Source organism: Ursus maritimus, unplaced genomic scaffold (genome assembly GCF_017311325.1).
Source record: "Ursus maritimus isolate PB19 unplaced genomic scaffold, ASM1731132v1 scaffold_4, whole genome shotgun sequence".
NCBI classification, from domain to species: domain Eukaryota; kingdom Metazoa; phylum Chordata; class Mammalia; order Carnivora; family Ursidae; genus Ursus; species Ursus maritimus.
In genome coordinates, this window is record NW_024426552.1 from 72,814,281 (window position 1) to 72,828,094 (window position 13,814).

The 13,814-nt window shown below is 37.2% G+C and overlaps 1 pseudogene; it reads left to right on the top strand.

Annotated features, from left to right (window-relative positions):
- Window positions 1–11,180: 11,180 nt before the first annotated feature.
- On the top strand, window positions 11,181–11,697 carry LOC121100501 (annotated as a pseudogene).
- The last annotated feature ends 2,117 nt before the right edge of the window (window positions 11,698–13,814 follow it).

Sequence of the window (13,814 nt, forward strand, 5' to 3'; positions counted from 1 at the left end):
AATGATAGAGGACTTAGCCTGATGCAAAGCTAGCTGACTCCCAACTAGCCATGTACTTTAGAGAAGGCAGTTCTCTGAGTCAGTATGAGTGTCACCTGACATTAGAAGGTGTGTCTCCCTGAAATCCTTAAAATCAAATGCCTCATAGAACATGTTAACATTATCCACTATTGGTATTGATGATGCAGAAATCAGCCTATTAACTGGTTATACACTTGTGAGACTTGGCTAAAAAGGAAAATAATTTTAGATTGTGGCAGAATGCAAACTGACAATTTGAGGCAGTAAACATACGTGAAGGAAATAGTAAGACACAAAAAGGGACGCATGAAGGAAGTTTCAAAAGGGAAAACAAAGGAGCCAGGATTCTTCCTGACTAAGGCTAGATCCTTGCTGCACTGCTGGGCACTCAATTCCTCCTGGCACCTACATTGTCATGATTAAGTAGGATAAATGTTTCACACTGAGCTTTGGAGTGTGCAATAGAAAAACAAGGCTGAATTACCAGGAATAGCAAAGAGCCACTCTAAATTACTTTGTGTCTCAAGGACACAAGGCTATGTGCAGAGGTGAAAAGCAGATAAAAGAAAAACAGACTATTCACACAGCAAACACAACTTGTGAAACTTAACTTTTCTCAGTTGATGGAAAGAGCTGAAAAGGAGACCTATTCATTGCTTTTCAATAGCTTGATGCCTTCCTTCTTTTAAGGATACGTGTGAGTGCTAGGTCCCCATTTATTTATAAAAGCCACAGAGTGATTAGCATGTGGGAAATAAACATTTTTTTAAATTAGGAGGCATCCCATTAATTAGGAGATTTATTAGATAGCCAGGTGGTTCAGTGAATCAATTTATGGTTAATTCAAGAAAAATAATACTGTCATCTAAAATGTGTATATATTTGAGGGCAAACTTTTAAGAAAACAAACAAATTGATCTGGATAATGGGACTCATTAATCAGTGGGACTGTGTGTGTGTGTGTTTTCAGGTGTAAGATAAGGGCGTCAAAGTTGTCAGCCTGAGAAACACATTAACCTTGAATTTAGTGAGTCAGAACTGGTGTCGTAGTAATATGTACCTGTAAGAGTAGCATGGCTACTCCTGGTATAAGACGCCAGCAATAGCACCCTCTTACAACTTCTCAATAAAGCATCCATGAAGACAAAAAAAGTTGAAAACTAAAATTGATTTAAAAAACTTCATAGTATAATTATGAGGCAGATATAAATGAATCATAATAATAAATTATCCAAATTTTAGCTTATGGAAGATCTTGCTTTTCTTCTTAAGATATATCATTCCCCAAAATATTAGTTGCTTAATATTTATTCATGTAGGTAGAAGCTATTTACCTCAATTCAACTGGGCAGTAAGTATGAAAAATCAGTGAAGACCACCCAAATGAGAGCAAGCAAAGGGTCACAGAGCTCATCACGGAAAGCGTGAATTACCTCTGAGCACCATCATTTCTGCTCAGCAAAGACTCAAAGGCAAGTGGTGGTGTGGGAAACGTTGATGGTGGAGAAAGGGGAAGACTTCAGGTATGTCCTGATTAGAGGCTGTTGGCATAGGGAATTTGTAGTCTAAAAGCAGGGCATCCTGTTTTTGGTGGGGTTACATAGTTGGCTTTATCTGGTTAATCCTAAATTGGAAGTGGGGGCAAATATTAGAGAAGCTACCAGTTATCAGTGAAGTCCTGGCCATTTGGGGCTGATTGCATAAGGGATTATTGTTCAACTTCCCGACTGTAGCACAGAGAGTAGTCTGCCTTCCCAAATTGATGACTTTAGATAGTAGGTTGGCTTCTTGGGTTGGTTGCTGCACATTGTGAGTCAGAGTTCTATTTTACATATAGACTGGCCATGGTGCATTTGTATAGTTAGTCTCTTAATAAGTATTGAAATCTGAGAGTGACGTGTGGCAATTGGGAGGGATAATCGTCACAAGAACAATACCTCAAAGTCAACAGAAATGGGCAGGTCACTAGTAGCAATCCCTGCTAGCAATTTTACTTTTCATGTGTTACATCAATTTAGATTAATGAAGAACCAGCCAAAAGGAGGCGGGAAAAGATGCCACCTGAGTAGTGCAGCAGTACATTGGGTGAAAGTCAGCTCAAGATGTGGAAGCCACGCACATACCCTGTTCCTCAGCTATGGATCTGAAGAAGGTTACACCATCCCCTGCATGAACTGGAACAAATAACAAGGGTTGTCTATTGACAAAGACCTGGCCAATTTTTGAAGATGAGTAAGAAAGAAAAGAAACTTCAAAAAATCATCATGTGCTTTAACAGAAAATTTTACTGAATAAGAGAGCAAACACAGTATCCAGGAGACTCAAAAGAAAAACGTAACTTCTGGGGCATCTGGGTGGCTCAGTCAATTAAGCATCCATCCCACTCTTGATTTTGGCTTGGGTCATGATCTTACCATTGTGAGATGGAGCTCTGTCAGGCTTTGCACTCAGCAGGAGTCTGCTTGAAATTCCCTCTCTTTCCCTCTCCCTCTCTCCCTGTGCACCCTCACTCTCTCAAAATAAATAAAGAAAATCTTACAAAAACCAAAAAACTTCTGAAAATGTGCTACTGTAAGATCCAAAAGGAAACTCCAGGAATCTGTTTTAAGACTTTCATTAGAATCAAAGAAGTTATGACTTCTGTGAAATGGATCTGACAGGAAGAAGGGGAATTTAGGCTGATGAAAATGGAGACAGAAGAGATAAGCGAAGATGGAAAGGACACAGAAATAAAGTGGTGGAGTATGAATCTTCACTGAAAGTATCAAATCAATGATACAGCTCACAAACTTGAAACTCTCAGAATGGGGACAAAAAAGGGCAAAAGGCAATTTTCTATAAAAGGTGAAAGATACGATTGATATGGCCAGTGACTAAACCAACAGCCTATAGATAATGGATAGTCCTGGGGGAGAGACAGAAACAAGGAATGAAAAATGTTACCAAATTCTAATGCTAATATTAATACTATGAAATAATTAGAGCTAACATTTATTAAGTGCCTACTATTCCTCAAGCTATGTGCCCTGTATTTTATTTAGATTATTAAATTCAATACACACAATGGACCACTGCGTAGATTTATATTAACCCTATTTCAGAAATAAGAAAATTGAGCTTAAAAGCATGTAAGAATATTCCCTGAGGTTATTGAATAAAGCTTTCCTCATAGGATTTTATTTTTTTTAAATCAATAAAAACATGACTATATAGATCTTGTCAACATTTTTGTACTGTCGATTAAAGAAAAATAATATACATATATTCTAGCTTCATTTACTGTCTCTATCTTCCTCCTTCCCTCCCTACCCCGTTAAACAATTCTAACTTGATTTGTCCCACCAGCACAACAAAATAGGAGAGACATCTATTTCCTTAACAGCTATTTTCAGATGTAGTTTGCTTGACCTGTCAGCTGTATTTGCCACTGTTAATCAACCCTTCTCAAAACTCTCTGCTTCCTTGGAACCTTGTGGTGCCACAGCACAAGATTTCACAGTGTCGTCATTTATTTTTGAGCCTCTTTTTTCTTGGGGGCAGGAGTTGGTGTTCCTTTGCTTTGGCATTCCATCTGAAAGACTTTTCTATCTCCAGTCCCCTATGGGAAGTTGTTTGGCCTTTGCCATTTATATGCCAGTGACTCTCAAGGTTGCCAAGTCTCTCCTCCGAGCTCCAGACTCTGTATCTTCTTGGATGTTGATATGCATCTCACACAAAACCAATTTCTTGATTCTGGTCGTATTTTCCCAACAAAAGGCTGCATTTCCCTCAGGCTGTCCTGACATAGGAAACGGCATGCCCCCATTGGGTGCAATTATTCAAACAAACATTTTAGAGGCATCTTTGTCAGCTTGACTTCTCTGACGTTGACCTCTGAACTCTCATGGAATTTTTTCATCACTATGTTCAAATAACCCAGCTATAACTACATCTCTTCTTGTCTACCATTACTACCTCATGGTGAAACACCTAGATTATTGCACTGGTCTCTTAACAGTTCTGCCCATTTCTACGATTACAGGATTCTCCCCCACTCCACCCTTCCACTCTCTATCTATCCCCCACTCAGCTCCCAGAAGAATCCTTTTAAAATATCAATTACAGCATGTCACCCCTTGAAGTCATTATCAATGACTTTTCATCACACTTAAATAAAATCTCAAATCCTTGATCTTTCTGTGGAATATCTCTCCACGTCATTTCCTAGATGTTTCGCCTTCTTCATTCCATTCTAGTCGTCCTGGCCTTGTTGGTCCATATTCTCACCACAGGATCCTCACACTTGCTATTCCTCTGCTTAGATGGTCATTCCTCAGACATTTGCAAAGTTCATTCTCATTGCAGTTAGGTCTCTGTTCAAATTCTTTCATCAAACTATATCTCCTCCCCTAGTATAAAAGATCTATGAAGTCAGGGATGCTATCTTTTGTTCACTGGTATATTGGCTAGAACTGAGTATATGTTACATAATATTTTTTTCAATAACCAAACCTCAAATTCAACAGTTCCATCATCAGGCAGCCATCACTTTTTTTTTTTAAGATTTATTTATTTATTTTAGAGAGAGAGAGAGAGAGAGAGAGAGTGAGTGTGCAAGTGGTGGGGAGGGGGAGAGGGAGAGGGAGAGAGAATCCTTAAGCAGACTCCTTGCTGAGCACAGAGTGGGGTTTGATCCCAGGACCTTGTGATCATGACCTGAGCGGAAATCAAGAGTCAGCCACTTAATCAACTGAGTCACCCAGGTGTCCCAGGACACTATCACTTTAATCCAGATTTTAAAACTCTCAATCGCTATGCTATTACAATGTGCAGATAGCTTACTAAATTTTATCACCCTCCACCAGACCTACCACAATGTACATACTTCTGCCTTACATTTTCAGAAGTCTTCTTCCCTCCTTCCTCTGTTGATTTATTCAGTGCACTTATTCCATATCTAGCACCCAGAACTTCCTGTTAAAATGCGAATACTCCAGATTAGGAAAAAAGTATGCCATGTTGAGTTCTTCCTTTCGAAGAAGCTTCACATTCTTCACATGCTTAGGTGAGAGTTCTGTTCAGCTGGGAACTCAAGGAAATAAGAGGGTAGCTATCAGAGCCTGAATACAGTGTCACAGAGAAGTAGTTCTCAACATTTAGTCCATCACAATAACCCGAGGGCTTTTACAACACAAATTTCTGGGTTGGGATTTCTAGCTCTTCTGATATTTTAAATATGGGATAGGCCCAGAATTTGCATTTCTAACGAGTTCCTAGTAATAGTGATGATTATGGTTCAGGGACCACATTTACTCCTAGGAAGGTGACAGTGGGAAAAATGCTTATAGCTATTGGAAAGGGAAAGAAAATAAAAGGAAAGTGAGGCACCCATCAAAGACAGAGCTCTCCTAAACATATCCACTCACTTCTGTCTGACACCTTACTGTATTTGAAAGGGAGAGGGAGAGAGACAGAGACAAAGACAGAGGGATAAGAAAGAGACAGAAAAACATGGTCTATTAGGAAATAAAAACTCTAAACTGAGCTTCTCTTTAAACTACTGGTGTGACCTTAAACAAATCTTTATAACTCCGAGCCTCAAATTGTTGATGTTCAGAGGGACATAAAAATATGTCTCACTTACATGAGTTGTTACAAGAATTAAATAATGTTTCTCTGTACAAAACCCTGGCACAAATTAAACTCTCAAAAAATATGTGCCCTATTTCCATTTTATAAATTTCCCAGACTTTGCACTTTCCTATATCCATGCTACTAATTATTATTTATACTCTAATCTTATACCATCACCCAAAATTAAAAATAGGAATTCTACTGTGTTTACATCCAAGCATCTCTTCCAAACTCGTTACTATGATGATTTTGTGTTTATTATAACTTCCCCAGCATGATGATGCATTTCCCAAGATTTTGTGAAACACAATAAAAAAAAATGATACTGCAAAGCATCTACCCGCATGCTGACCTGGGGACCTGTATTCCTGGCTATAGAACTGCATTGCCAAATAGGTAGCCACATGAACTTAGGCAAATCATTTTAACTCTGTGTTTTACCATCTGAAAATTTGGATAATACCTAGTGTTCTAGCATGTCAAGATGTTTGAAATGATATATCAGTTAAAAATGCTTTCAGTTGTCATAAATCCTGCTAGCTTGGATTGAATAAATAAGGTTTAATGATCCTCTTTAAAAAAAAAATCTAAAAAAGGAAATCCACAGTAGTATAGGTAATCAAACATGTCATTAAGGATCCAAGTTCTCTTTATCTTTATGGTCTGTAATCCTTAGCATGGGAGTTGATAAACTTTTTCTGTAAAGGGCTGGAGAATAAATATTTTAGGTTTTTTGGGCTATAAGTAACAGCCACTACTTAACTTTGCCCTTGTAGGGTGAAAGTAACCATAGACAATACATAAATAAATGTGATTGTGTTCCAATAAAGCTTTATTTACAAAACACAGATGGTGGGTCAGTTTGGCTGATAGGCTCCACTTTACTGATCCCTCTGACCTCAAAATGTATGTTGTACCTCCAGAAATCACACGTACCTTCCAGTTAAAAACAAAGAGTCTGTTGAAGAGGGTAGAATTCAGAAAGGGCATTCCTCCATGTCTATTCCTCCCCTGGAAGCACCCATTCAGTGACTTTCTATTACATCATTTTGGTTAGAATTGTATCTCTGGTGGGCCTTATTAGATGTTTACTACCATTCATGTTCATTTCTTTCCAAGTAAGTACCTTCGCCTGTCTTCCCCTGTCCCTCAGAAATTAAGTGTGGCAAGTCACTTGCATTGGTCAAGAAAATTTAAGTAAAAATGATATATGTTATTTCTGAGCTGTACCTTTAGGACCCCAATGTAAAACTTGTCACATCTTTTCCTCTTTGTCACTGTCTATAGAACATTCCAGATAACAACTATATATGACTGAGTCCCAGAGTGAGAACTCATGAGTTCACAATGACTTTCCTTGTACATGAAACCTGAGTTGAGAGCTATTGCTTTGTTTTGTAAGCCACTTATATTAGGCAGTTGTTATTACAACATAACTCAGTCGCCACTGAGATATACTAGGTCACATAGACACTGAGGAAGGTAAATGTGGCTTTTCAGTCTCTGTTATAAAGCAATGGTTCTCAATTTGTGGTCACTGGACCAGCATCAGCATGATCACTTAAGACCATGTTAGAAATGGAAATTCTTATCTCTATCTCAAACCCACTAAATCAGGAATTTGTGACTCAACAAGCTTTCTAAGTGGTTCTAAAGAATCTTTATCTCTGTAGTAAAGGAAGGAAAGGGACAAAGGGATGTAAATGACTTTTGGTTCAATACACAGTGTGTACAAAATACTGAGAAAAAACCCTCCAAAATGCTACATTACTATATCATTTGCTGCTGTATCTTTATACCCAAGGGAAAGGATATAGATGAAAGTAGATGTTGGACAAATTACATAACCTTGTTCAAATACTGTCATTATAAACTCTAACTTTTCTCAGATAAACATTTCATTTACAATTATAAATATTATTTCAGAAAAAATACATTATCCTGTTTACATAAATATAGAATGTGCGAAGACATTAGATGTATACCTTCAAAATAATTAAATTTTACTTTAACAGTTGATGTGCAAAATGCTAGTTCTGCAATGCTAGTGTTCAAGCCAATGAATAACTTAAGAAAGCCTCCAGTTGAATGTGAACTTCAGTTAAAAAATATATATATTTGTTGAAGTATCTTAAGTCTTGAGCCCAAAATAAACTGAAATACATGATTGAATCTACTTTCATTCTGTTTTACTTTTGTTAATTCTGTGAAAATGATAAAAAAAAAATCATGCTTTGAAAAGTTAAACATATGTGATAATTTTATCTTAAAGTTATCTTAATGAGAGTGGAAGAAATGAGGAATAGCTATTAATTGTGAGTGACCATCCCTACTCAAATAGTCCTTCCCTTCCTGACAAATTATTGTGGTTATGTGGAAAGAAGAATGGAACATGAAGAGAAAATAAGAAGATGGTCACCTTCCCATGTCAGTCTCTCTCTCCCCATCTGAAAAATGAAGCGGTTCTACATAGCACATAAGGCACTATGTATAAAAGCAAAAATGTGTTTCCTCATATCTGTCCAACAGATATGAAAAGTAATTACTATGTGTAAATACTTTGAAAAGCATCATAAATATACATGCCATGAGATAAATATAACACCTCCAAAGAGCTTATGTTCTGATGGGGAACACAGGCAAGAAGATGAATGACCTCAGAATACCTTAATAATTGTTATAAAAGAGAGAGGACTTCCAGGGAAGAAGGCAGAGTAGGAAAATCCTAAGCTCATCTTGCCCCACAGATCCACCTAGATAACACCCACATCGATATAAATAATGTATAAAATGACCCAAAGACTGGCAGGACAGACTCTCCATAGCTAATGTAGAGAAGAGGCCACATTCAAGAGGGTAGGAAGGGCGGGAACGTATTTGGGAACAAAGCTGACCTGAGGAAGAGACACACATTGCATTCACAGAGAAAGGAGAGGAGCAAACCCTACCCCAGGCACCCTAGGCACCCTGGGCATGGGGACCTACACTGGAGAGATGAATCCCAATAACATTTGGCTTTGAAAACCAGAGGGGCTTAACATTGCAAATTCTTATAATCAATGGGGCTTAAAACCTGAACCTTTAAAAAATCAATGGTCTTGGCTCTGGGAGAGCCAGAAGGTGAGGGGAAACTGAGTTTCAGCTCTTAAAGAGATAGCATAAAACAGCCCTACTAAGGTACAACATAGAAGCAGCAGTTTGAAAAATGCCTGCAGCATATAGGAGGGAGATTTGTTTACTAACCTCAAAGCTTGTGCTGGAAGGACAGGGATCTCAGAAAGACTTCTCCAAGAACAAAAGAGCTGGTTGGTGCCATCTCCCTCACCCCACTCAGCCTGGATACAGGGATACTTGTGAGAATGAGTACAACATGAAAACTCTCCACCAAGCTTTATAAATAAATTTAAATATAAATATTTATATATAAGTATAAATATTTATAAATAAGTATTTTTTTAAATTTATCTATAAATAAATAATGAATAAAAATTAAAAAAAATAAAATCAATAAGGAAACAGTGGCTTTGAATGACACATTGGGCCAGATTGTCCTAACATATATTCAGAACATTCCACCTAAAACAGCAGAATACACATTCTTTTCAAATGCATATGGAACATTCTCCAGAACAGATCACATATTAGGCCATGATGTGTATCTCAACAAATTTAAAAAGATCAAAGTCATACCATGCATCTTTTCTGATCACAATGCTATTGAACTAGAAGCCAACCACAAGAAAAAATATGGAAAGACCACAAATACATGGAGGTTAAATAACATGTTATTTAACAATGAATGGGTCAACCAAGAAATCAAAGAGGAATTGAAAAAAATACATGGAGACAAATGAAAATAAAAACACAATGGTCCAAAATCTTTGGGATGCAACAAAAGCTATTCTAAGAGGGAAGTTTATAGCAATACAGTCTTACCTCAAGAAGCAAGAAGAATCTCAAACAACTTACTCTTACACCTAAAGAAGCTGGAAAAAGAAGAACAAACAAAACCCAAAGCCAGAAGAAGGAAGGAAATAATAAAGATTGGAGCAGAAATACATGAAACAGAAACCAAAAAAACAATAGAACAGATCAATGAAACCAGGAGCTCATTCTCTGAGATCAACAAAATTGATAGACCTTTAGCCAGATTAGAGAGAGAGAGAGAGAGAATTCAAATAAACCAAATCAGAAATGAAAGAGGAGAAAGAAAAACCAACACCACAGAAATACAAAGGCTTATAAGAGAATATTATGAAAAATTACATGACAACAAATTGGACAACTTAGATAAAATGGATAAATTTCTACAAACAACCTTTTCGAAATTGAAAATTAGAAAATTTGAATGGACTTATTACCAGTTATTAAATTTAATTAGTAATCCAAAAACTCCCAACAAATAAAAGTCTAGGACCAGATGGCTTCACGGGTGAATTCTATCAAACATTTAAAGAAGATTTAATATTTATTCTTCTCAAACTATTCCAAAAAATAAAAGAAGAAACAAAATTTGGAAGTTTTCTGTGAGGGAGGTCAGCATTACCCTGATACCAAAACCAGACAAATACACTACAACAACAACAACAACAACAACAACTACAGGCCACTATCTCTAATGAACATAGATGAAAAAATCCTCAACAAATATTAGCAAGATGAATCCAACAATACATTTAAGAAATCATTCACAATGATCAAGTGGGATTTATTACTGGGATACAAGGGTGGATCAATATTTGTCAATCAATCAACGTTATACATCACATCAACAAGAGGAAGGATAAAAGCCACTGATCATTTGAATAGATGCAGAAACAGCGTTTGACAAATAACATCATTATGATAAAAACTCTCAACAAAGTAGATTTAGAAGGTACATATCTCAACATAATAAAGCCCATATATGAACAACCCAAAACTAACATCATACTTAATGGTAAAAAACTTCAGGATTTTCTGTTAGGATCAGGAACAAGACAAGGATGTCCACTCTCCCCATTTTTATTCAACATAGTACTGGAAGTCCTAACCGCAGCAATCAACACAAAAAGAAATAAAAGGTATCCAAATCAGTAAGGAAAAAATAAAATTTTCACTATTTGCAGTTGTTATATATGGAAAACCCTAGAGACTACACACACACACACACACACACACACACACACAACTCTTAGAACTGATAAATGTATACAGTAAGGTCACAGGATGCAAAATCAATGTACAGAAATCTGCTACATTTTTATACACTAACAATGAAGTAGCAGAAAGAGAAACTAAGAAAACAGTTCTGTTTACAACTGCACCAAAAATAAAATATACAGCAGTAGACTTAACAAACAAAGTTAAAGACCTGTACTCTGAAACCTACAAAACGCTGATGAAAGAAATTAAAGAGGACACAAACAAATAGAAAGATATTCCATGCTCATGGATTGGGAGAACAAATATTGTTAAAATGTCTATACTACCCAGGTTCTCTGCTCTTCCCTTTCAACAGATAACTGTATCGTCTGGTGCAGTGCCAGCCATGTCCCCGAGACATGATGGTGAAGGTAAACAGATTTGGCCGTATGGGATGCTTGGTCACCAGAGCTATTTTAATTCTGGTAGAGTGGTTATTATTGCAGTGACCCCTCATTCACTTCATTGACCTCAACTACATGGTCTACATGTTCCAGTATGATTCCACCCTTGGCAAATTCAATGGCACAGTCAAGGCTAAGAACAGGAAACTTGTCATCAATGGAAAGCCCATCTCCGTCTTCCAGGAGTGAGATCCTGCCAACATCAAATGGGGTGATGTTGGTGCTGAGTGTGTTGTAGAGTTCGCTGTGGTCTTCGTCACCATGAAGAAGGGTGAGGCTCATTTGAAGTATGGGGCCAAGAAAGTCATCATCTCTTCTCCTTCTTGCTGATGCCCCCATGTTTGTGATGGGCACAAACCATGAGAAGTAGGACAACTCCCTCAAGATTGTCAGCAATGCTTCCTGAACCACCAACTAGTTGACCCCTCTGGCCAAGGTCATCCATGACAACTTTGACATCATGGAGGTACTCTGAGAACCTGCAACTTTAACAATGACATCATTCTTCCACCTTTGATGTTGGGGCTGGCATTGCTCTCAGTGACCACTTTATCAAGCTTATTTTCCAATATGGCAATGAACTTGGCTGCACCAACAAGCCTCCAAGGAGTAAGAGCACCCTAGACTGCCAGCCCCAATAAGACCAAGAGGAAGAGAGAGGCCCTTAGCTGCTGGGGAGTCCTTGCCTCAGCGCATCTCCCAATACACTGAGAATCGCCCAACTTCTACACAGTTTCCATCCCAGACCCCCTGAAGAAGGGGAGGGGCTTGGGGAGCCCTATCTTGTCATGCATCTTCAATAAAGTATACTGTACCCAGCCAAAAAAGAAAAAAAAAAAGTCTGTACTACCCAAAGGAATTTACACATTTAAAGCATTCCCTATCAAAATGTCAACAGCCTTTTTCCCAGAACTAGGACAAACGATACTAAAATTTGTATGGAACCTCAAAAACTCTGACTAGCCAAAGCAATCTTGAAAAAGTAGAACAAAACTGGAAGTATCACAATCTCAGATTTCAAGATATTCTACGAAGTTGTAGTAATCAAAACAATATAGTACTGGAACAAAGATAGACACATGAATCAATAGAACATAATAGAAAACCAAGAGATAGACCCACAAGTATATGGTCAAGGACAACTTTTTCACACCATACACAAAAATGAACTCTTAATGGATTGAAGACCTACATGTGAGACCTGAAACCATACAAATCCTAGAACAGAGCACAGGCAGTAATTTCTCTGACATTGGCCATAGCAAATTTTTCAAGATATGTCTCCTCAAGCAAAGGGAAACAAATGCAAAAATAAGCCTTTGGGACTACATCAAAATAAAAAATTTTGCATAGCAAAGAAAACAGTCAACCAAACTAAAAGATGACCTATTGAATCTGAAAGATATTTGCAAATGACGTATCTGATAAAGTGTTAGTATCCAAAATATATAAAGAATGTATATAACTCAACAAAACCCCCAAATAATCCAATTAAAAGTGGGCAGAAGACATGATTAGACATTTCTTCAAAGAAGACATACAGATGGCCAAAAGACACATGAAAAGATACTCATGATCACTAATCATCAGGGAAATGTAAATCAAAACCACAATGAGATACCACCTCACACCTGTCAGAATGGCCAAAATAAAAAACACAAGAAACAAGTAATGGCAAGGATGTGGAGAAAATGGAACCCTCATTCACTGTTGGTGGGAATGCAAACTAGTGCAGCCACTGTGGAAAACAATATGGAGGTTCCTCAGAAAATTAATAATTACCATACGATCTAATGATTCCACTACTGGGCATTCACCCAAAGAAAACAAAAACACTAATCTGAAAAGATATATGCATCCTTATGTTTATTGCAGCATTATTTACAATAGCTTAGATATGTAAACAACCCAAGTATCCACCCATAGATGAATGGATAAGGAAGATGCAGTGTGTGTGTATACACAGACACAGACACAGACACAGACACACAGACACACAGACACACAGACACACACACACACTGGAATATTATTCAGCCATAAAAAAGAATGAATGAAATCTTGCAATTAACAACAACATGGATGATTCTAGAGGGCATAATGCTAAGTGAAATAAGTCAGTCAGAGAAAGACAAATACCATATAATATCACTCATGTGTGGAATTTAAGAAAAAAACAAATAAGCAAAGAAAAAGAGACAAACATAAAAACAGACTCTTAACTGAATAGAACAAACTGATAGTTTGTTACTAGAGGGGAGGTGGGTGGGCAGATGGCTGAAATAATTGAAGGGGGATACAAGTGCACTTAACATGATGAGCCCTGAGTAATGTATAAAATTGTTGAATCACTATATGTACACCTGAAATTAGTAAAACACTCTTCATTATACTGGAATTAAATTTTTTAATTAAAAAATAATTACTATAAAACAGATATAAGATGTTTTCAAATGTCTCAATCTCTTCCCCTAGCTTTTCCAGATCTCCTGTCAATTTTTCAGGTCTAATTCTTTCTACTTCCTCAATGGATTAGCATAGTTGCCTCCTTATTTCTCTTTCAGATTCCACCTCCAATATATTCTCCGCTTG